The sequence below is a fragment of the Olea europaea genome, unplaced genomic scaffold, assembly GCF_002742605.1.
Source record: "Olea europaea var. sylvestris unplaced genomic scaffold, O_europaea_v1 scaffold1505, whole genome shotgun sequence".
NCBI lineage: Eukaryota > Viridiplantae > Streptophyta > Magnoliopsida > Lamiales > Oleaceae > Olea > Olea europaea.
This window is the reverse complement of record NW_019232625.1, coordinates 107,365-112,128: the sequence shown is the minus strand read 5'-3', so window position 1 is coordinate 112,128 and position 4,764 is coordinate 107,365.

Genomic DNA, 4,764 nt, shown 5'->3' with positions numbered 1-4,764 from the left:
CTTAGGAAGAGGAAACAATCTTCTAATCAATTGTGGATATTTCTTCAACTCAAGATTACATAGGTATTTATAGGACTTCCTATCACATAAGTTCATCCCCTCAATTTAATTTTATTACATGCACCACACTTTACTAGGTACACATCAATTAACAATACATGCATACATGAACCACAATTAACATGGTATATTTAATTAATAATACATGTATTTCAAACTCCTAAATTCACTAACCTAAATTAAATAGGTTAAATGCATGTTTATTTTTCTAACACTATTAGGGTTTTTGAGTAATGCAACCAACTTAGAAGCTTCATAAGCTACAAAATACTTGGCATCAATGGTGGAATCAACAATGTATAATTGCTAGATACTTCTCCAAATAATGGCCCTACCATCAAGTGTAAACAATAATCCTTATGTAGACATACGATAGTCTTTATAATTTTGGTAGTCCAAATCCTTTTAACCCATCAGAACAAGATCTAGTGATGAGTATATAATTTCTTGTTCTCTGAAGATACTAAAAGATGTGCTTAATCACCATTCAATGTTTAAGTCCTATGGTTAAATAGATATGGACTCACCACACCAACGATATAATAAATTTCATGCCTATTGCAAAGCAAAACATACATGATACTACGTACTACTGATACTTAAGGTATCCTACTCATACTCAATCTCTTCAAGAGTTTTAGATGATTGATGCTTAGAGAGTTGGATTCTGTGTCTACAAGGCAAAATCTTGCATAGTAAATCTGATAAGTGTCACGAAAAAGAAGGCTATCTAATCCAATTGACTGCGTAAAGCCCAGTGATAGCAATGGAGTTGGGGAAGAAGCTTGGGACAAAGCTATATCTTGCTCTTTCAATCTGTTTCGATCTTAAATCTAGAGCATATGTAGCTTCACTAAGTCCTTCATATAAAACTATTGGGCATACCACGCTTTTGTAGATAATAATGCTCTCACATCATTTTCAATGAGTCGAATATTATCCACATAAATTAACAAAAAATTATATTTTTGTCATGTATTTTTTTATAGATACATGGTTCGTCGAAGTTTTAAACAAAACCATGTGTTTTTTAATCACCTCATCGATGCTTTCATTTCAAGATCTCAATGTTTACTTCAATCTATAAATGGATCGCTCCATCCACATCATCCATAGACTCCTTATATGGAAGTCAAATCATTAACTTGTACTATGGAGATATCTAAATTGGACTCTCCAATCAACAAATACCTAAAGGCGAACTGATGACCATCTGACATTGTCTAAGGGACGATTGATCTTGGATTGTGGCATCAATTGAAATCGTAATATTTTCATCAATGCAAGCATTACCATCAAGTGTTGCAATTACCTCATCATTACGTTCAACATTCTATTGATTTATTGGATCATATGATAACTCATCTCTTCCACTCGGATATGGTGGAATTGACACCGTAAGATGTTTGTCCCTTAGTTGTGTTCTAGGAATCAATGGAGTGGAATTGCTCCCACTCATTTTTTCCAACACAACTTTACTCTTAGGCTGATGTTTATCAATATGCTTATCCTCTAGGAAGGTTTCAATTGTGTTAACAAAGACCTTCCTATCTAGAGGGCTAAAAAAATAATATTCATTGGTACTTTTAGGATATTCCACAAACAAGCATATCTCTGACCTAAGTTTCAACTTTTCTTTCTTTCCTTTCAGTGCATGAGCCAAACATCTCTATATTCGAATGTAACATAAGTTAGACTTGAGCTCATCTTACAATTCCAAGGAAGTATTAGGAAAAAACATAGAAAGAACTAAGTTAAGAACATATGATGTTGTCCTTAGTGAATATCCCCAAAATGAGATAAATAGAGTTTTGAAACTTATTATTAACCTAACCATGTCTAACAATGTTATATTTTCTCTTACTGAAAGGCCATTGTGTTCAGGTACACTGGCATACCTACTTGAGATACAATACATTTTTTGTCAAGTAGTCCCTGAATTCTCCTAAGAGATATTCACCACCTCAATATGATCGAAGTATCTTAATATTCTTACTCAAATGTTTCTCAATCTTATATTGATATTCTTTTAATTTCTCAAAAGTATTTGACTTTTGGGTCATTAGCAAATGTATTTAATCTAGAATAAGCATATGTATAAAAATACTCGTAGTCCCGTCTAGTAGGCATATTCGAAGGTCCACTTATGTTAGAATGAAATAGTTTCAATACTTTTTTGGCTCTATATCCTTTTGTCAAAAATGATATCTTAGTCATGTTGCTTTCCAAACAAGAATCATAAACTAACAATAGCTTGATTTTAATCAAGTTAAAAAGACCACCTCTAATTAGTCTTTCTATTCTGTTAAGGTTTATTTGTCCAAAACGCCATATATATGTATGTGTGTGTGTGTGTGTGTCTATATATATATCACTAGTATGGTTCGACTTTTGCTTATGGTTTGCTGAATAATATTTAAAAATATAAAGATCATTCATCAAATGTTCAACGTAAGTAGAAAACTTATTCATCAAAATGCAAAGCACATCAAACTTTAATATAATAAAATTTCTAATCCATTCATAGAATATAATAACATGCTTTAAGAATCAAACGCTTACCACTATTGAAAAAAAATAAAACACTTCTAGCTTTTCTTGAAACTTTTTCTTCTGTGCTAAACGTGAATTTAACTAGCCTTCACTGAGTTTTATGCTTCCCCGAAGCATCCACATCGATATGCAGATATGAATAATGATCCCAATATCTACAATTTAGAAATTTATCATATTAATCACTAAACAATGCTCAGTAATGAAAAACTTTACCGCACTTTGCTTTCTAGATAGTGCATCTGGGCAAACTTTGTTCATTATCCTTTTTCGATCGTAGTTGGAACACTTGCCTCTCAACTTTCCATCTACTTTGGGTCTTTTGTTGTTCTCACTTTTGTTGTTAGCTTTATTCTCCTTCTTCTTTCAAAATATTCCTTTCGGCTTGGAATTAGAAAAGCCACTAAATGATATATGAGCATTACCTAATTGATAACATGATTCAATTTAAGTCTCTCATAATGAAGATGTCGCCAAATACGGATATGCACCAAATGCGTCTAAATTTTCCTTTATTTCTTCTTTATAAATTGAGGATGGGACGTTACATTGTGAATTCATAGGTCAATTTTGATTGAAATATCCCCAAATGGCATTTTGAAATAGTATTCTGTAGAAATATCATTATTTGATTGATTTAAGTTCATACAATCATTTGTTGATATTTTCTTTTGGTCAACATTACAACTCAATCACTAACCTAGTTTAGGGCATCTTTATCTCGTATAAGTGACTCTAATAAGCTATCAAATAAAAAATTCAATACCATATAAAATTGAGTCCCCTTGATCGATGGTTGCACCTAGATTCTAAATCATGTTTAAAGTGTGCAATTATAGTCGACTATGAAACTTAATAGGCACTCTGGATTTCTTGCTGATGTTCTACAAGGTGCAAGTGATTTAACGAAAAAAACTTCCTAATTTGATGATTAAACATGTCCTGAAGGGTCCGTAGTATATCCTACAAGGTACTCTGACTTTCAAGCTTTTGCTATAACACATTTGACATCGAAACCAAAATGTAACAGTGAGCCACTTTCTCTGCAGTCACCAATTTAGCATATGCAATTCTTTTGAACTTGTCATATGGCCTCAGTATGCCCATTAGGACATCTTTAAAGCACAAAATTAAGTTTTTTTCAGATTTAGCATAACCATCAAATTACATTTTAAATCCATATAATTTTTCTCGATTAATTGGCATGTAAAAATTGTTATTTCACATAAAAATAACATGCATTGCATATGAAAATTGGGCTATGAATAATAATTCAAAATATAATGTTAAAATGAACATGTAGACCTAACTACATTGATGCAACGACTACTTAATCATTGTGATCCATCAGGCCATTCTATAGGAAAGGTCATTATGTCCACTAATCAAGCTGGAACCCTCTCACCAGACGACTCATATTTGACAACGAACGTCTATATAATTTTTTTTTCATTTTATTTGATTACCGAATCATAGATGAGAGCCTCTGTAGATGATCTCGATTTAAGTGTAAATCGTTATCTAGATATTTGAAAACAATTTCACTATCTATAGGATGATTATAAATTATATAAAAGCCCAAAAACGACTAACCAAGAGGGGGGTGAATTGGTTGTCTAAATCTTTTTCGGAAATAAATGCAAGTTTAAGCAATTTGCAAATAAAATAATAAGCAAAATAATACAAGAAAAATATTAAGTAAAAGAGAATAGAAGGCAAAAATGATGTGATATGGAGGTTCGATCCAAACACGATCTACGTACCCCGTTACCAAACTCTCAGTCACGAGCAAGACCTTTTCATTATAATTGATTGACTTATGGTGCAATCCAACCATTACAACAATTTCGGTGACCAAGGAGCCACGATCCTTTTATAATGTTGAGCATTTCGGGACCTCAACACGACCCACAAAAAAGAAAGGAAAATGAAATATTACAAGTGAAAGCTTCTTTCTTAATAAATGATATGAACTAAATTAAGTATCAAGAGAGAAATATGTTCAACATTTCAATAAATAGAAAAGAGTGTAGCTCAAGTGTTGGTTGAAAAACTTTGATTGAAATAGAAAATATTTGCAAGGTTTGATTACTCAAAAAGTTTTCAAGAATCAAATAATTTGATCTTTTAAAGATTGAGAAATAGGATAAC